The sequence below is a fragment of the Callospermophilus lateralis genome, chromosome 7, assembly GCF_048772815.1.
Source record: "Callospermophilus lateralis isolate mCalLat2 chromosome 7, mCalLat2.hap1, whole genome shotgun sequence".
Taxonomy (NCBI): Eukaryota; Metazoa; Chordata; class Mammalia; order Rodentia; family Sciuridae; genus Callospermophilus; species Callospermophilus lateralis.
In genome coordinates this window covers 139,009,021-139,029,821 of record NC_135311.1, presented here as the reverse complement: position 1 = coordinate 139,029,821, position 20,801 = coordinate 139,009,021, and positions in this window count along the sequence as shown.

Genomic DNA, 20,801 nt, shown 5'->3' with positions numbered 1-20,801 from the left:
ATGGTATCCATCAAGCAGGGCTAAAGGACCCCAAGACCCTGCTGGTAAATATCTCCAGAACTTGGCCTCCTCACCATGGCACCTGGCCCTCTAGGTCCAAGCCTGGGCAGCTGCCGTGGTGTCCCCAGGACCACCGCCCGAGCCCCACCTCAGCAAAGCAAAGTGATGCCATAGCGCTGATATCCATTCTTTGCTCAAAACCCTCTTTTGACTTAAAAGTCAAGACTATTATTAGGGAAAAAAATATACAGATACCTTTGCAGCCTCAGATCAGGCAGGTATTTCTAGGGACATAAGCCACACAAGAAGAAACCAGAGATGGAGGTGCACGCTCACGGGTGACTCGTTCAAACAATGGGTGGCACACTTGAGGATGCTAACTATATTCTTATTTATAGCATTACTTCTTTTAATTTTTTTTTAGTTGTCAGTGGACTTTATTTATATGTGGTGCTAAGGATCGAACCCAGGGCCTCACACATGCTAGGCAAGCACCCTACCACTGAGCCCCAGCCTAGCCTGCTAACTAGATTTTTAAGCGATCTCATCATGCCCAGAACATTCTGAAATGTTTTTGTAAAATTAAGCACCCTACCTGTGCAACCCAAAAATGCCTCTCCACTACATTCAAGTGGAATGAAACATGGGCTCCCACAGACCTCAGCCCGCTGATGGCAGAAGCATTTCTGTTCATGACAGTGGAAAACCAGAGGCACCCTGGTATCCTTCCCTGTGCGCTACAGAGAAGCCACTCAGGAACACAAAGGAAATGAATCTTGAAAACTACACACTGAGCAAAATAAGCCAGACCTGCAGAGACTGCCACATGATCCTATGCAAATGAAATCTAGAACAGGCAGAACTGACCACAGCAACAAAGTGGCTTGGGCCTGGGGTGGGAGGCAGAGGGGGTACCTGGGAAAACAAGGGAAGTTTTGGATGACAAGAATTTTTCCCATGACAGTTAAGGCTGTGGCTGCGTGGGCACAAGCATCAGTCGACACTCATCAACCTGTACACATAAGACAGGTGCATTTTGCTGCATGTGAATGATACTCGAATAAAGCTGGTTTTTAAAAACCTCCACTAACCCCTGATTTTATTTTGACCGAATTCTGCTTTCCCTCTTGCACGCTCTAGTCCACCACCATTTTCCACCGTTCACTGCTTCCTGAATACATCTCTGCCTCAGGTCCTTCTGCCTGGATTGCTCTTCCCCAGGAGTGCACAGCTCTTCTCTTGCCTCCTGCAGGTTTCTTCTAAAATCTCACCCTCTACACGGACCTTCCTGCCGCCCGGCCCCCGCATGCTGAGCACCCTGCCTCTCCATCTTTTCCCCTGCACTGAGCTCCTCCCAATGCTTGTTAGATGTTGGTACTTAGTATACATGTGGCACTCAGTGCCTGTCAGGCCGCAGTGTGTGCCCGCCATATGCCGTCCCTGCTCAGGAAAAAGCACTGACCCCAAGGAAAGGATTTCTACCTGGAGGGACCGACAACAAAACAGAGGTCCAACCGTGGTGACTTTATTGCATGAAGAAAAGCAGAGCTCACAGGCCCTGGGCCGGTGTCGGGGGCAGTGTGCTTTCAGAAGGAGGCCTTGGGCGGGGGCATTTGGGCAGAAACCCAAATTTATGCAGGATGGGGACACGTTAAAGGTTCCTGAACTAAGTTAAGGGTCCAGCCCAGGAGGTGGAGGGGAAGGGCGTGACCAGGGGCTGTAAGAAGAGCCCACCCAGCAGGAGCAAGGGAGAAGTGGGCCATGGCCGGGCTCTTGACCCTGGCCCAGCTGGGAGACCAGCCTTGAGATCTCGGGCAGGGGCGACCTCTTCAGGGGCCCTTCCTGGCTTACATCTCACCAACTAGGTCAGCGTCTCCCACATGCCACCAGAGCTGGGACCCAGCTGTGGACAAAGGACAGGGAGCTGGCCTCGAGAGCCTGACATCCAAATCAGGGCTGAGAAAAACCTGGAAAGAACAGGCCAGCATCTACCCAAGGGAGCGTGGGGTGGCAGGAGCCGGCAGCCCATGGGCCTCTGGCCTCCGCCTTCAATGCCTGCCTCCCACCCTCGCTGGGGATTGAACCCAGGTCTGTGCATGCAAGGTGAGCGCTCTGTCAACCAAGCTATGTCCCCAGCTCTCCCCCAGGGTTTCTTGCTTCGACATCTCTCCATTCACGTATTAACTCATTTTTCTTTTAGCAAAAACATTTTTTCTTTTCTGTGTATATTTGGCCAGACATACCTCTCCACTGCCAAAATTTCTCTTTGTTCACTTTCAGTGACCAGTTCAGACACAATTATGTCCTTAAATCCAATATTCAAGTTTCTAGGAGAGGGTCTTTACAGGGAGTTATATGGACAATTGTAAAAGAAAGAGCTGCCACCCCAAAGGAGGATAGTCCCAGAGGACACCCCAAGTAGAGTACAGTATGGCAGGAGCCTAAACACGTTTGTACAGTGGAACTACTTTCAGAAATATACCCTAAGGAAATGTTCTGTTGGACATGAGCAAAAAATTACCTGAAGGCATCATTTGTCACCTCTCTGTAGTGGCGGGGACATGAAATCCAAGGTGGCAACTCAAGTATTCATAGGGATCAGAGAGGTGGTAATGTGAGGGAAGGAGGCAGGCCTGGTGGGTGAGTGACATCAGGGAGTGGTGGCAACTGTAGCAAAGTGGATGTCACATGCCCTCTCTGAAGGGGCACCTCTGCTACTTGGTAGCACGCCAGTGTGCTGAGACCCAGATCCCAAGCCTCCCCGTGACGTCCCTGAACACGCCAAAGAAACACCTGAAGCCATAAGTCAATCCACAGCCATCATTTTTAGCCCAAATGCCCTCAAATAAGTGTTTTATTAGTGGATTATAGAGCTATCAACATGTTATTTTAGCAACCCTTAAAGCCAGTACCTAAAAGGTTTTAAAATATTATGGGTTGCTACTGTGTTTAAAAAAGGAAAAAGGTCTGCGGGAGGGCGGGGAAGGCGGGTGCTGGGGTCCGTGCCTGTGGAGTCATGTCACAGTGAGTCCTCTGTCAGGTACGACTCAAAAACAGAACCAATAAACAGAGTTTAAAAAGAAGGTATTGGGCAAGAATTGGTATGCAATATTGCAAAATTTAAAATAATTGGTTAAAAGGATCTTTCTTTCCCTTAAATCTCACACTGCAGATGTGTGTGTGTGTGTGTGTGTGTGTGTGTGTGTGTGTGTCGCTCTTGGGTGTGGAGAAAGGGGTGGGGAGGACACAGGCTGTGAGGCCCGGGGCTTGGGGTGACCCTCGAGAAGGGAGGCAGAAGGCAGATTTCCAACTCCAGCCGTCCTTGCTGGTGGAGGTGGCTTTGCCACGTTTGTCATCCCCTAGTGACTCAGGGGTCCTTCCGACAGCTATTAGTGATGGTTTTATGGCCTAATTAAGTTACTACCAAAGGCTTAAGCTCAGAAGAAAATTAGCTTCTCTCCTCCAACTGGCCATCAATGACAGTGGCACCTTGTCACAGAAATGTCCCGAGCATGTCATTGAGCCACAGTGGTCCTTGTGCGAGGCGGGGCGGCCTGACGTTTATGTTGGGACACCTGGGAGCAATGTCCGCCCTGGTGGGCAGAAACCGTAGGTCGGTTGCAAAGTTCCTTTTAAAATGGTCACTTGTGTGTGTGATGAAGAAGCCAATTATTCACGTGTCCTATTTTGGGTGACTTCTGCCCATGGAGTGTGAGTGACCAGTGGGTGGGCGTGAACACAGAGAGCCCCTTTTCAGTTTCTGTTTTGAAATGGATCTCGGTTCCCTCTGCTGCTGTCTTTGCCTTTACAAAAGGGTCACAGTTTTCTAACAGAATTGATATGGAATTGTCCTCAGAAGTCCAGAGGAAGTGGCCCTGCCAGGCATTGACCCTCTGCCCCACAGTGGGCGCCCCATCAGGAACGTGTTCTCTGCTTGGATCTCGTGCCTCCAGCCTGCTTCCTCCCACCTCAGGGCCTTTGCACGAGCTATTCCCGCTACTTAGAATGCCCTCCCCAGGTGGCTCCGTGGCTAACTCTTGCCTCCTTTAAATCTCTGCTCAAAATCTACCTTCCTAATGGAGCTGTGCAGACAACCTGTGTTTGAAATTGCAACCTGCATCTCCGGCCCTGGATTTTCCGCCCCTCATCTGGCCTGGTTGAATGCTTTCCCACGCCGCCTGTCACATTGGACTTAGGTAGTGTGTTGTTGGGGTTGCGATGGAGGCAGGGATCTCCATTTTGCTTGCTGAGGTATACCCAGAGCCTAGCACGCCTGGGCACATTTGGGAGCTCACGCTGTCCACCGAAGGCGTGATGGTTGGCAAGGCCTTCAGCCCGGTGCTTGGGCTGCCTGTCTAGCTGTCCGCTGTGTGACGACCCACCCGGGCGCGGTGGCTCCCGCGTTTATGGTCAGCAATGCGGACTGGTGTGGGGAGCCAGCTGTGGTTGTCCCCTGCATGAAACAGAGTGACCACAGAGAATATGGTGACGTTCCTGGTGACACGAGTACCGCCCCAAGGGCCCAGGTGCCTGTAAAGCACCTCAAGAACCAGCCGCAGCGGCCCCGGGTTTCCTTGGCATCCTGCGCGGGCACAAGGCTCATGCTCGGCCCTCAGGTGTCGGTCTTCCAGCAGAGATGTCCCCGCTCTCCTGTGACTGGCCGTCACTTCATAAGGAAGGATGAGCTGCCAACGGGACGTGGCTCCGGGCCTGGGTCTGATCCAGCAGCGGATGCACTGAGCAAGGCCGGGCAGGGAGGAAGGGTGACGTGTTCCACATCCGCTGTTCACTGATCTGATTCATCTCGTTTCCTAGGCGGCTCCCCGAGAAGGTTCTAGGGAATGACTCAAGCGTCAGCTGAGCAGGGTCCACGGGCTGCGCCAGCATTGCCATCAGGACTGACATTAGAGGAGACTCAGTTACAGAGAATATTAATTGCTGCTGGGAGCCAGGGGTGACGCTAAACGGAAATGAAAAGTCACCACTCAGTCGTGCCACCAGGGAGCCTCTGTGAGGGGAGTGGGTGCTGAGCCAGTGCGAGACTTTATTTAATGACTTATTCCTACTTCCTGTCACTAACTCCTGTGTAAGGGCAGATTTGGTTGGAGCTGTCTTCCCGGCCCCAGTTCCACATATGGAGACCCTGACACTCAGACCTCAGATTGCAAGGGAGACTGGGCCTCTCAAAGAGAATCAAGCCAAAGTGAGGTCATTAGGGCAGCCCTGAACCCATAATGAATAGTGTCCTTATGAGAGATTAGGACATAGACACACACAAGGGACGGCCAGGGAAGGACACAGGGAGAAGACCCTCTGCCCAGCAACAGGGGCGTCAGAAGGAAGCCACCTTGTGGCACCTTGATCCTGGCTTCCAGCCTCCAGAGCTGTGAGGAAGCAGACCTGCAGCTCCTCTGTGTCCCATCATGGAAAATTAAGCCCCCACAGTCCTCGGTCACAGGGTCACTTGATTTTGCATGTGAGAGAATCTTCTTGCTCTGGGAATAGGAACTAAGCTTCGATTTCCAAAGTCCCCCTTATAATGCTTGTAGGCCTGTCCAGGATCAGAATCTAGTTTCCCGAGTCCTCCAGTTTAAAAAGAACATATCTTTAAGCTTCAAAAAATATAGAATATTGAAACTGAATGATTGCTTTTCCTCATATCATTTAATTTGCACTGCCTGCCCATTATCAATTTCCTCTAGCCCAAAACTGCCAGGGACACATCTGTAGTCAAAGGTTAGATTTCTCTCTCTCTCTCTTTTTTTTTTTTTTGGTATTCGGAATTGATTGAACTCAGGGGCACTTGACCACTGAGCCACATCCCCAGCCCTATTTTGTATTTTATTTAGAGACAGGGTCACACTGTGTTGCTTAGCACCTTGCTTTTGCTGAGTCTGGCTTTGAATTTTCAATCCTCCTGCCTCAGCCTCCCAAGCCGCTGGGATTACAGGTGTGCATCACCGTACCTGGTGAGAAGGTTACATTTTTTTGACTCACTGATAAAGCCATAGCCATGGGGAACTGTGGGGGTGTCAGTGAGGAGTGAGGACAGGGCGTTCCAGGGCTGTGGCCTGAGCGGTGTGAGCTGGGGGAGCACCCATAGAAAGAGCTTTGCTCCAGATTGGATGCCATCAGGAAGCAGGAGTATTCTATGTCAGGATGTCTTACCTTCTCGATGAAAAGATAAGGAAGAACCTTCTAGAACTCGTGAGAGGCTAGCACTGTCACTGGCAAAGAAGCAGCCCTCACTCATTCAGCCACAGAGAGATTGGGGGACTTCTCAGTTCAAACAATACTCATGTTTCGTCGGGGCAGCTTTAGTCGTGTGTGCCGTGGTCTTGTTTCTGACCTGATCCAACACCAGAGTGCGCTTATCCGATGCTGGTGGTCATTGAAGTCATGAGGTTCAGCAGGACACCGAGGCCCCGCTGGGAGGGCCGGGCCAGCCCTGCTGATGGGCTGGTTTCCTCCTCCCACTCACGGCCACTTACCTGTCAGGTAGCCAGCACAGCCCGCCTGCTCTGCGGTTCAGAAGCAAGGAGTCATTTGATAAGTCCTGACCTGTCACCCTCCCTCTCTGTCTGTGTCCTCCTCCCCTGTCCTGCTTCTCTCCACAGGCCCTGTCCTCCACGGGCTGTTGATGTGCTTACGTGTGGTTTATTTGGTGCCGATGAGCTCCCCAGGACCAGTGTGTATCTGTTCTGTTCATCCATAGTCCCCTGAGTGGTGTGAGCTGTTCCATGCCCTGGAACACGGGGGCAGGGTGAGTGGGGGCTCAATTCGGCTAACAGTGCTGGCCGTTAATAAAGACTGTGTTAACTGTAGAATCCACAGTGCCTGGCTGAGTCACATCTGGCCTTTTCTAGGAGAATGTTCTAGTGTCCTGAGTCCCAGGGCCACGCTTCCAAATGACAGTAGGAGTCATTCCACCTGTCTGTCCACCCAGCCACCCAGCTATCCATCTATGACTATATTGGGCTGTGTATAATTCTCATTTGGAAAGGGAACGTCTTTGGAAAGTTTTCTCATTTCTTCCTTGTCCCTGTGTCCTTATCCTTGGCAGTCAGCATGCGTCCCAAGTGAAACAAATTACTAGTATTTACCAAGCTAGAACAAAGCATCTTTCACTTCTAGACAGCCTATGCAAGTCCTCTGAGGAGGCTTAGGATATTGTTCTAGCTAGTGTTAACTTTAAAGGAGCCACATCTTAACTATGGCAAATTATAGGCATTCTTCAGAGAGTGTGGGTTCAGCCCGGACCATGATAAAGCAAATATGGAAATAGAGGCTCATGAGTTTTTTGTTTTCTGGGTGTATGTAAAAGTTATGGCAACACTGTATTGTAGTCTATTAAGGGTGCAATAGTATTATGTCTAAAAAATGTACCTATCATAAATTTAAAAGTACCTGATTGCTAAAAAATGCTAACTGTCACCTCTGAGTACTATGATCTTTGCTGGTCGAGGGTCTTGCCTGCTGTTGCTGGCTGCTGACTGATCAGGTGGTGGCTGAAGGCTGGTGGCTACGGCTTATTTCTTAAATAAGACAACAGTGAAGTTTGCCTCATCAGTTGATGCTTCTTTTCTAAAAGATTTCTCTCCAGCACGCCGTGCTGTTTGACAGCATTTTGAACCCTGTAAACTTCTTTCAAAATTGAGGTCAGCCCTTTCAGCTTTTGTGTGACATTCTCAAGCCTCTGTCGACACTTCAGCAGCAGCGTGTGGATTCCATCTCCAGACAGCGCTCTCGTAGCTCATCAGTAAGAGGCAGCTCCTTGTCCCTTGAGATGGCAGCAGTCAGGCCCCACTTCCGGCTCCACTTCCAGTCCCCCTGCTGTTCCCACCGCACCTGCAGCTCCTCCCGAGTGGGCCACAATCGCTGGATCAACCCCGTCCAGACTCCCGTGAAGCGCTGGTGTTCTGACCTCCTCCCTGAGTCCCAGGTGCTCTTAATGTCATCTTGAATGGCGGGTCCTTTCCAGAGGCGTCCTGTTGACTTTGCCCAGATCCATCAGAGGGACACTGTTTAGTGTACTTTGCTGTGTGCAGTGCTGGGCCTCACGCAGGCTGGGCAAGCGCTCTGCGCTACTGATGGCAGCCACGGCCTTAGGAAATGTGTCTCTGTGATAATCAGACTTAGGATCTACGTCACTCCTGATCCGGAGCTGCACAGTGAGGCTGTTGGCAGGCATGAAAGGACATCAATCTCGTGGAGCATCTCCCCAGAGCCCCTGGGAGACCAGCGCGCTGTCGGTGAGCAGTAACGCTTGGGAAGGACTCTCTTCTCACGCAGCGGGCTCACGGTGGATGCGCTCAGCAAGCCACGTGACAACAGGGACGTCACAGCCTTGGCCATTCCCTTTATGGAGCACAGGCAGCAGAGCTGTGTCATTCGGAAGGCCCCAACGGGCTTCACCTTCCCCTTGAAGTCACCAGCTGCCTTCGCCCCTAACAAGGAGTCAGCTGTCCTTTGACGACCTGCTCAGGCATTGACTTCTCCGTAGCCATCAAAGTCCTGGGCAGCACCTGCTTCCACAGAAGGCTGCTCCGTCTACACTGGAAATCTGCTGCTGGTGCAGCGGCTCCTTCAGCCGTCCCGGGGGACGATCCTGAGGACAACTCTGAGTTTCTTCACTGCCCTTGCTGCGTCACCTGCACCGGGACTGGTGGAGCCTCAGGAGCGACCTCCGCAGCCTCGGCCGTTTCTCCTGCAGCTGCCTCACCTCTCGGTCCCCCAAGAGGGAGAGTGGGGGCCTGGCTCTGGCTACACCTGGCTCAAGGGAACGCTGTGGCTGGTTTGATCTTCTGTCCCAACTGCCAAAACTTTCATCAATAAAACTTTCTACAACAACAGGCTGGTGTGGCCACTTTATCGGAAAAGCGCTTCTCCCTCTCAGACTCTTCCTTTGTGTTCACAGCTTGGCTCTTGGAGAAGAGGCTGAGCTTTGGGCCTGTCTTGGCCTCTGCCCTGCCTTCCTCACTAAGCCCGATCACTTCCAGCTTAAGATTGAAAGAGAGACAGGAGAGGTGTGTGAATCTTCCTTCCCCTTGAAGGCTTAGCAGCCACTGCAGTGTTACTACCTGTCCGGTTTCAAACTCGTGTGTCTCAGGGAACAGGGGCCCCAGGAGAGGGGAGAGTGGAGCAGCCAGAACACACGCGGAGCACTTATTGATCAAGTTTGTCATCTCACGAGGGTGCAGTTCATGACTCCCCGAAACAGTGATGATAGTAACATCAAGATCACTGGTCACAGATCACCATCGCAGGTAAAATAATAGTGAAAAAATGTGAGATATTGCAAGAACTGTCCAAATGTGGCCCAGACAGGAAGCGAGCACACACTGTTATGTGTGCAGGGCAAAAGCAGGGTCCTCACAGGGGGTCCTTACATCAGGTTCAAACAGCTCCACAGTTTAATCCTAAATAAGCCTTCCAAGGAATTCTATCAAGATTATTTTGAAAGGTAATTCTGAGGCACATTTCTGGACTTTACAACAGAAGCCAGATGATTTTGTAATCATACCGTATGGTTCTCATGATGGGAAATAAAAGAACATCACTTAATTTCGTGGGTGGAATCACAGAGGGGTGCATTTTTTGCATTAAGTTCATTTCTTTAAGTTTATTTAACCTAGCAGGAAACAAATTCATAGAAATCTTAAAACTGGCTGCCGTGAGCTGAGCAGACCCCATGCCACGTACTCCAGTCCCGTGATGGTCTGCCTCACCACAGGCCCAAGGCAGTGGAGTTAGCCAACCTGGGACTGCAACCTCAGAAATCATAAGCCAAAGCAAACATGTCCCCCTCTAAGTTGGTTTCAGTATTTTGTAGTTTTCAGCATGCAGTTTCCATGCATATTTTGTTAGATTTATAACAAACTATGATTTGGGTGCTATTATAAGTGTGTAATTTCTATTTCTATTTGTTCACTGCTGGTATATAAAAATTTGCTTGATTTTCGTTGCTTCCTATCCTATGACCTTGCTAGACTTATTTGCCAGTTCTAGGATCTATCTTAAGACTCCTTCTAAGTAGAATCCACAAATTTTTTATTTTTATTTAGCTGTAATCCATATGTTTTGATATTTTGGGTTTTTCATTCAGTTAAAAATAGTTTATGGTTTTATTTCTGATTTTTTAAAAAATCTCAATTATTTAAAAGTGTGTTTTTGGGTTTTTTTTATATTTTGATGGTAGTGCTGGGGATCAAACCTAGGCCATCACGCATGCTAGGCCAGCACTATACCATATACCCAGCTCCCAAACTGTATTTTTTTTTTAAATTTCAAAATATTTTGGTATTTCCAGATACCTCTCTGTTTAATTTCATATGGCAGAAAATGTATCCTGCATTATTTTGTTTTAAGTTCATTAATGTTTTGTGACCCAAAATGTGGTCCATTGTGATGTGTGTTCATGTGTACTTGCAGAGAGTTTTTAGATGGAGTGCTTTGTAAATCTCAATCAGGTCAACTTGGTTTAGTGCTCAGGCCTCACACTTTCTTGCTGCTGTCCTGTACATGTTTTATTATTGATTACTGGACAGGAATGTTGAAATCTCCAAGAAGAGTTGTAGATTTGTCTAGTTCTCTTTATCTTTTCTTTTTCTTTGAAAACTTTCCACATTTATTTACACATAGCTTAAGGAATCATTTCCCAACCCTGTTTAATATTTGCAGATTTCTTTAGTTGGAAACAAAAATTCAAAATACAGCAAGTACAGGCGCGGTGTCACTCCAGCAGGGCGTGCCCTCTTGATCTTGCCTTTCAGCAGATGGGCTGAAGTTGGAGAGGTGGCAGTCAGACACAAAAATGTTCGCTTTAATTTCTTCCATCCATCAAGTCATAAAGGAAGCTGCCACGGAGCCTCAGAATCAGTACCCAAAAATGTGGGCTGGTCCAGTAGCTAGTAGCTCAGTGGTAGAGTATTGACCCCAAATTAAAAAAAAAAAAAAATGGAATAGATTAGTTTAAATGAGATAATTACCAGATTGATGAGCAGTGGTTAAAAGAAACAAGACCTTTGGTGCATAGGCAAAATTACCACATTACTTGCAGAAGCAGAATTCTCTAGGACCTTTCTGTAGCCCTTTATTTACATACATTTTAAAAAGTTACTGCAAGATAGTTTAAAATTTTAACCAAAACAAGAAAAGTATGAAGTGAACAGTTAATGACACTAAATTCAACTCTTTATGAATCAAGGAACTTAAAAAGCAAAGCTGGGAATTGAATTCCCTTATGACTCTAGGGCTTCAGTTAGAATCTTTTTCTGTTGATGCTATTTCTATTTTATTCTTTCAATATAGTCTCTTCAGAGTCAGAAAAATGACTTCAGCAACTTTATGAAAATCAGCAATTTTTGAGAGGATGTACCTGGGAAATCCAGTGAGCTCAGCTTCCCTCCCTCCCTGTGGTGGGCTGGCAGGTGCCTGGCCCCTCCACAGGGTCTTTACCCCACACTTCTCCTTGGGGATGTCTTTAACCAGAAGGCCCAGGCCCAGGGCTGGTAGGAGTACCGGCAAGAAGTGCTAGGCTTGCGAAGCTGTTTCCCTCTGCTCTGGGGGCTGGGGGCTTCCTTCCCGGGAAGACCTTGGGTCTGGGTGTCAGGTGCCCTGAACACAGAAGGTAAGCTGTGGAAGTGCGTGGACAGAAAAAGTGTTCGAATAGACTGTGGGCCTTCGACATCATTCGTGTGTGTCTCTATTCCACTTTGGGGACTGAGCATGGGAATTGGCCTTTTGAAAATGCCCTTGGCTAGTCGATGGGGACCCCCATTACTAAGGGGATCCCTGATGTCTCTGAACTGGAAGACAGCTTGGACTCTCAAACATTAGATGTGGGAACTTGCAAGTACGTTTTCCACTGAATGTCTAGCCTGCCCTCAGTGATGGTGCCCCTGCTTGGTGGAGAACCAGTTTCAACTGTTGTGTCGAATTCAGGTGTCACCAGAGAAGTGATGTGCTATGGGCCACAGGCTTACTTACTGGGCCCCTGGGAGTGTGAGTGATCGGCTTCTGTAGAAAGCCACAGCGACATCTGGGGCCCTCCAGTGGTTGCTGGTGGGATGGCAACGGAGCTTCCTGGGAACCTTGGCAAAGATTTGCCGGGAGGCACCAATAGAGGAATGAAAAGCAGTCACCACGCAGGCGCTGGTTGCCTTTGGCTTGGGGAATAGGCCCAATTCCAGCCCACACCTGCCCTGCGGGCGGCCACGTTCCTCTCAAGTGTTCAGTGTCTAGTTCTCTTTGATTTCCACCTGGCTTTGCCTCACATATTTGAAGGCTCTGTTCTTCAGGGGCGTCAGACCTAGGGAATATTTTATCTTTAGTAAATTGAGCCTTTGTCATTGTGTGAAGTCCCGTTTCACCCCTGGTATGGTTTCTGTTCTGAAGTCTCCTTTGTCTGTATAACATTGCCACTCGAGTTTCTTTTGATGCCTATTTTCATTCTGTAATCCTCTTTCATCCCTCTGCTTTTTTTAAAAAAAAAAAAATTTATTGATGGACCTTTATTGCATTTATTGTTTTTATATGTGGTGCTGAGAATCGAACCCAGCGCCTCACACATGCAAGGCGAGCCCTCTACCACTGAGCCACAACCCCAGCACCATCTTTCTGCTTTTAACCTGTGTAATTTTATTTAAAGGTGAGTTTGTATAAATAGAGCACACATTTGGGGCTTGTATTTTCAATCCAAACTGATAATCTCTGTCTTTTAATTGGTGTATATAGACCATTTAAATTTAATGTAATGATTAATATGGTTGAGTTTAAGCTTCCTATTTTGTAATTTGTTCTGTTTGTTTCTACTCTTTTTTATTGCTCAGTTACCTCTTTCTCACATTTTTTGGGATTATTTAAATATTTTTGGTACTTTCTGATTTATTTATTTATTTTTGTTGTTCTGGGGATTGAAAACAGGACTTCATGCATGTTAAGCAAGCACTTCACTAAGCGACACCTCAAACCCTATTATGGTTTGGATGTGAGCTGTCCCCCAAAAGCTCACATGTGAAGCAATGCAAGAAAGTGCAAAGGAGAAATGATTGGGTTGTAAGAGTCTTAACCCCATCAGTGTTTCAATCCCACTGGTAGAGATTAATTGAGTGGTGACTGAAGAGGTAGGGTATGGCTGGAGGAGGTGGGAGCTGGGGTGTGGCTTTGGGGTACATATATTCTGTATCTGTCTGGAGAGTGGAGTCTCTCTCTCTCTCTCTCTCTCTCTCTCTCTCTCTCGGTGCTGGGGATCCAACCCAGGCTCGTGTGCATGCCAGGCAAGCACCCTACCAACTGAGCTATATCCCCAGCCTCTCTCTGCTTCTTGATCACCGTGATGTGAGCTGCTTCCCTGTGCCACACACTTGGCCATAGTTCAGCCTCACCTTGAGCCCCAAGAAATGGAGCCTTTATTGAACTAAGGCCTCTGAAACCGTGAGCCCTCAAATAAATCCTTTCTCCTCTTCAATTGTTCTGGTCAGACCTTTAGTCACAGCAGCAAAAAAGCTGACTAAAACAAGCCCCTAGTACTATATTTAATTTACTTACACTATTGCTTGTAGTCCATATCTGTTAGTATTATTACATAGGAGTTGCTCTGGACTGCACAACATACATCCCTCATTTTTAATAGTCTATCTAAGTTTAATATTTTAATACTTCAAGTAAAATGTACAAGCCTTATAAACATATTTTACCCTCCTCTTTATACTTTAGTTGTTTTATGTATGAACTCTATATTCATCAAACATTTTACCAATGATATTTTTTTCTTTCCGCAGTCAAAATATTTTAAAGAACTTTAGAAAACAGTCTATTCTATTTAGTCAGATATTAACCACTTCTCTCCTTCTTTCATTCCTAGAGCACCAAGTTTCTCTCTGACATCTCCTCAGCCCAAAAAACTTCACTTAATATTTATTTTAGAACAAGTCTGTTGGCAACAATTTTTTTTACATTTTCCTTCATCTGAGAACATCGGTTTTCCTCCATTCCTTAAGAACATTTCACCTAAGCTGAGAGCACTGTTCCACTGCCCTTTGTCCTCCATGGTCCCTGGCGACAGATCTGCAGTCCCTCTGATCCCTCCCATGGCTGCTGCGTCACGTTTCCCGGCTGCTTCCCAGAGCTGCTTCCCAGAGCTTTATCTCTGGTTGTGGGCAGTTAAGGGGGTGTATATGGGCCCATTTTCTTTGAGTTTATCTTGTTGAATGGCTCATGGAGCATCTTGAACCTGTAAAGTTGTTTTTCACCAAAATCTGAGGAGTTTGGATCATTATTTTTTCTAATATTTTTCTGTACCAGTCTCTTTCCCCTCTATTCCTGAGACTCCAGTGGCAGAGGTGTTAGACCGTTCAGTTTTGTCCCAGAGGGCTCTGCTCCTCCTGTTCAGTAGCTTTAATCATTTTTCTCTGTTCTTCACATTGAAAATTTTGATCTTCAAGTTCACTAACGCTTTCCTGTGTTGTCTCATTCTGCTGTGTTGTTTCAGACAGTGTGTTTTTCAGTTCTAAAGTTGCCATTTAGTTCCCATTTCTTCCTCATGTTTCTGTTTCTCTGATGAGAAACTAGCACCTTTACCTTCACTTAAAGTGCATTCATCTTCCCTCAAGAGGTTATGTCCGTCACTTTAACACCAGTGTCCATTCTGTTATCTGAGTCAGCTCAGCATTGCGATCTGACAGTTCTTTCCCTTCATTTGTTCACATTTTCCTGGTTCTTTATACGTTGAAGAATTTTTGACACTTTGATGATTATCTTGTGAGACTCCATGTTCTGTTGTAATCCTCTGGAGAATATTGATTGGTTGCTGCTGTGTGGCAGGCAATCACCTGATTAGACTCATACCACAAGCTCTACCTTGTTCTCTATGAATGGTGGCTCCCGTGCCACCTAAGTTGTTAAAACCTTTCCTGTGCTCCTTTGGGCCTTTCCTTTGCATGTGCCACTCTGAGGTTAACTGGAAGCATGATGGTAGTTCAGTTCTCAAAGCTCTTGCTATCCTACTTTGGATTCACTCCTGCAGAGTTTAAGGTTGAACCCAGGATTTGTTCAATTCATACTTAGAATTGGGAGGTTCCCCTTCTTTAGCTCTGCCCCCTCTGCAATTCCCTGAACTTTCTGGATCCCAGGAGCCTCTTTCCCAACCCTCTGGCCAGCAATCCAGATTTTCTTTCAGAGTTCCAACTGCACTTCCTGCCATTGGGATTGGTGGAAGGACAGGGCTGGAGGAGGAAAAAAGGGAGAGGAAGAAAAAGAGGAAAACCAGAGATTTCTCTGTACTCTTTGATTTGTGAAGAGCCCTTTTCTTGGTTCTGTGGCCTAGAAGACAGAGTTGGAGAGGTCCGTGGTGGGCTGCCTTCATGTCAAACACGGGGAAGCAACAGAGGAAACCAAACCAGCAACGCAGCCCTCCTCTCCACCAAGGATCGCGCCTTCAGCTTTGACTCCCCGGCAGCCTGTGGCCTACTGTTTACTCTTCAGGGGTCTCAAGTTTGATCTCGTCCCTCCAAGATGGCTTGTTTGCTAAGAGGACTTAGCAGGCACTGGAAAGAGACCTTGTCCTCCTTTCCTCTTCATGGAAGTCTCAATGTCACATTCTGTGCAAACCCTCAAGTGTTGTATCTGTATTCAGAACACGAATGTGTACACCACACACATATCCAGTCTCTTTCCAATTTGTAGAGCAAATTCAACCCCTGGGTAGGGAAGCCCAAGAAAACAATTTCCTGACACAATGCCTTTTAAAATTCAGCCTGGAGACTGCATCTGTAGTCCTTTGGACCTTTGCAAGGTCAGTCTCATTGATTCTGCATTCTCATTTTGTTGGCTTCAATATATGGGGCAGTGGAACTTAATCAATACAAATTGGATTGCATTTCAGAGATCAGAGTTCTGCCTGCATTAGAGGATGATTGCTTTACAGCTGGAGATTACATTTGTATGGAGCTCAGCTCCTGGTCCACGTGAGGCCTGTACTGAAGAGCTGACTGGTGAGCCTCAGCACTGCAGCCTCCTCCCCCACCTCCCCTCTCTGCTCACCAGTCGTGCCAACTATTTGTGGAGGCCACAGTTTTTAGAAGGAAAAACAGTTAATGGTTTGACCACGGGAAATATGAGACTCATACCACAAGTTCTACCTTGTTCTCTTGTAGCTGAGGAATCTGATGGTTCTTTTCTAGTCACTGAGCCTCTGGGTTTCTAAGTATGGGTGGCCTTGCACGTCTATCAAAGAACTTCTGTCTGAGTGTTCCTGCAATCATTTACCCAAGATGAGCCAAACCTGTTAGAAAAAATGACTCTATTATCTCTTATTATCTTTCTTCTTCTTCTTTATCACTTAACAAATGAGTCTGGCATATATTAATAAATATATCATCTGAGAGACATTAGTGCTTTAAATGTTACTTCTTTTTAAAAAACCTAGTTAAGACAGGCTTGGTGGCACCCACCTGAAATACCAGTGACTCGGGAGGCTGAGGCAGGAAGACTCAACAACTAAGCTAGGTTCCAAGCAACTTAGTGAGACCCTGTCTCTAAATAAAAATTTAAAAGGGCTGGGGTGTGGCTCACTGGTTGAGCATCCCTAGGCTCAATCTCCAATACAAAAAAAGAAAGGAAGGAAGGAAGACAAACAAACCTAACCATTGGCTGTGATGTGGCTCCGCGGTAGAGCACTTGTCTAGCATGCATGAGGCCCTGGGCTCCATCCCCAGTGCCTCCCCCATAAACAAACAATTTAAGTCCTAACTGCTGAAACACGTTTGGATTGGGGCTCGGCACCTAGTTGTGGCAGCAGCTCCTGCTCCGAGTCTGATGAACCCTGAGTGGACTGCCCCCTTGCTAACTGGACACTGTGGGCAGTCTCCAGGCAGTGAGGTGGAACCCACTCAGGAGTCAGTGGTCTGCAGCGAGCCCTCGGTGGGCTCTTGGCCCTGGCCCTCTTCCCCCAGCCCCAGACTCTTCACCGTCACCACTCTTTAGGGACAGCCAGTGCTCTCGGAATAAGACATTAGTCCTGAGCACGCTCTGCTGGGCTCCCACAGGCCTGGGTGCCACGGAGGAGGGCTGCAGAGAGGCACCTGGAGTTCCCTCCTGCTGGGCAGCCAGGGGGATGGGGGAAGGGGAGACCAGCGTGGGGTCAGCAGCATCAAAGGGGAGACCAAGCGTGGTGTGACCAGGGAGCCACCTAAAAGCAGCTCTGAGAAGAAGAGTAAACAGGAGGCGCATTTCACCAGGACTCTCCTCTGACCAGTTCAGGGTTCGGAATTCCACCACGTGCTTGGGACTGACCTTGAAAGGAGCAATGAAACGGCTTAGGCTTAGCCGTGGAGCTTCCAGAGGGCAGTGTTTTCCCCTTCATTTTTGGTTCAGGTGGGGAATTAAATAATTCTTTACTATTCCATTAGCACATTAAAAAAAAATGTCCACAAATTCTTTTTACATGTTTCCCACTGAGAAGTGGGATGTAGGCTACCCCGCTTCAGTCTGGGCAGGTCCTATGGACTGGTCATCCACTGCCCTGTCACAAATCACCCTAACACTCGGTGCCTTGAAACAACAGTTATCATCTCAACACTTCTCAGCAAAGAAACCATCAGTGAGGTGAACAGAGAGCCTACAGAACGGGAGCAAATCTTGACCACACCACATCAGACAGGGCACTGATCTCCAGGATATATAAAGCACTCAAAAACCTAACACCAATAAACCAAATAACCCAATCATTAAATGGGCCAAGGACCTGAACAGACACTTCTCAGAAGATGATATACAATCAATCAACAAATATATGAAAAAATGTTCATCATCTTCAGCAATGAGAGAAATGCAAGTCAAAACTACTCTAAGATTTCATCTCACTCCTGTCAGAATGGCAGCTATTAAGAATACAAACAACAATAAGTGTTGGTGAGGAAATGGGGAAAAGGCACACTGATACATTGCTGGGGAACTGCAAATTGGTGCAGCCAATATGGAAAGCAGTGTGGAGATTCCTTGGAAAACTGGGAATGGAACCATCTTTTGATCCAGCTATCCCACTCCTCGGTTTGTAGCCAAAGGACTTAAAATCAGCACACTGTAGTGACTCAGCCACATCAATGTTTACAGCAGCTCAGTTCATAATAGCTAACTGTGGATGCCCTTGGCAGATGAATAGATAAAGAAACTCTGTTATATATACAGAATGGAATATTACTCAGCACTAAAAGAGAGAAAAAATCATGTCATTTGAGGTAAATGGATGGAGTTGGAGAATATAATGCTAAGTGAAGTTAGCTAATCCCAAAAAACCTGCGGCCAGATGTTTTCTTTGATATGAAGCTGCTGACTCACTATGGCGATGGCAGTGTTGGGGGGCATGGGAGGAATGGGGGGACTTGGGAGCGGCTCAGCTGCTCTGGCCCGCTCTCAGCTACCTTCAAGATTGCTTGGTCCCCAGCAGGAGGCCTCAGCTCCTCACCAGGTGACCTTTCCGTATGCTGTTGGAGTGACTCATGACCTGACAACTGGCTTCAGTGATGACAGATCATCACCTGCTCTTGGAGGTCACATTTCTGACTTAGTCTACTCATCCTGAGTCACTCGGAAGAGAAAGACAGTTTGTTTCCACCCTTGGAAGGGTGCCATATCAAAGAACACTTATTCTGAAACCACTGTACCCTGTGACTTCCACCAAATACAACCCGGAGAAGTGACATTGGGTGATTCCAGAAGCTTCTTCATTGTTATGGAGACACTCGGCCCTGAAGACCGAGTCTCCATGTTAGAAGTTGACTACCCTGAAGCCACCATGCTGTGAGGAACCTGGGGCCACGTGGAGAGGCCATGTGTAGGTGCTCCAGTGGACAGCAGCATCGGCTGCAGACCTGTGGCAGCAAAGGAGCGGCCGATGCCCCAAGCAAAGGAGCGGCCGATGCTGTGTCACTGGAAGACATGGCCCGGGCATCGTGGAGCAGAGCTGGATCACCCCTGGCTGAGTTCCTAACCCACAAAATCCACGAGCATGTGGAACTCTTGTCCTAGGACACTCAATTTAGGGGCTGTTTGTTACGCAGCCTTGGGAATCAGGGAGGGGTTCCCAGCGTTCTGTCCCTGTGGGCTCAGAAGGCACTTTCCCCAGCCATCTCTCCATTTCGCTGACCCTCCTGCACTTTACTTTGTCCCTTGGACTCTGAAGAGAGAAGTCTCATTATAAATAGTGGCTGCTTCGCTTTCCACAGCGCACAACAGGCAGACCTTGCCCGAGCTCACGCTGCTGCTCGGCGGAGCAGAGGCCTGTGTGGGTATCGCCGGTGGAGTGCAGTGCAGTGGTTGGAAGTAGTTCAAGTGATTCACGGGAACAGCTTTCCTTTCTTTCATTTTTTACCAAACCACCCACCTCCAAGAGTCCCACAGCCCACGTAACGTGTCCCTGAAACACTGAGGAAACCCCTTGAACGCGGTGTGGCCCTGGGACCACGGGCTGCGTCCGTCACAGGCAGCCTGCGGCCAGCAGGGCAGGGCTGTGCAGGGAAGGGAAGCCCAGGGCTCATGGGAGCGGCTGGCGGTTGCCAAGTAATGCCTTCCCTCCCCAGACCTGCGCTTCCTTTGCCCTCAGCCCCTCTGGCCCTGGGCCATGGCTGTGCAGTCCACACAGCGGTTGGTCACATGGAGTCCCTCCCGGGGCTTTGTGGGGTCAGAAAAAAGAAAGCTCACCTGGGACCCTCCCTGGGCTGCTGCTCTCCTCATCTCTGTCCCTGTTCTTTACCCAAGTGGCAGGTGGTGGGATTTTGCCAGCGTGACCGTGACGATGTCCTAAGAATCATCAGGCTGTTGTGTACATTCTTAGTTTCACCAAGGAATGAAGTTTTGGGGTCAGGGTTTCCATTTGGGGTGTCCTGCAGGGGCCTCCCAGTAGGTAGGGCCTCGCAGCGTGTCTCTCCCCAGCAGGAGAGAGACCCAGAGGGACCCGAGCGTCACACTCAGTCACAGACACATGCTGAGGGGCTGGGGGCAGAAGCTGAGCTTCAGGGATGGACACGGGATGACCCCTTCTCCCTAATAGTGACCCTCCCCGAGTGCTGGGCAAAGCGTTGTCTGCACCATAAAAGCAGTATCTAAAGCAACCTGGAGGGCTGGGTCGTGGCTCGGGAGAGCGCTTGCGGGCCTGGGGGAGGACAGGGTTCGATTCTCAGCACAGGATATAAAACAAAGATCCACTGACAACGAAGACAAAGCAAAGTGGGCTGGGGTGTGGCTCAGTGGTCGAGCGCTCGCCTGGCATGCACGAGGCACTGGGTTCCATCCTCAGCGCCACGTAAACGTAAAATAAAAATACTGTGTCTACCTATAACTAAAAGATAAATATCTTTTAGAAATCAAAGTGTGTGTGTGTTTTAGGGCAGACTAGCAGTGAACTCGGGACATTTATCAATAATCCAGTAACCCTCTTTTTTAACCGAAGCCCCTTCAGGCCTGGGCCGCAGCTCCAGGGGGGTGCCCTTGCTGTGCTGCTCCGGGGTTCCTCCAGCTCAGGGTTTGAGATCCATCCCGCCCCCTAGATTGACCACAGAACTGAGGGTCAGGCTCGAGGTGAAGATGGCCTCCCTCAGAGCAGCAGGGTCCCTCCCCAAAGTCGGACTTCTCTGTGGGGATGGTAAGAAGCCTGGCCCTGGCCCTCGCAGAGCGCGGTGAGATCTTAGGGGATCAGACCCAGAAACAGCCGGCCCAGGGCGTCCAATCCCTTGGAGGCCGGCGGGACCCGGCCCAGGGCTCCTCCACTGCTCCCGACCCCGAGCAGCCCTGGGACCCCTTCCCCC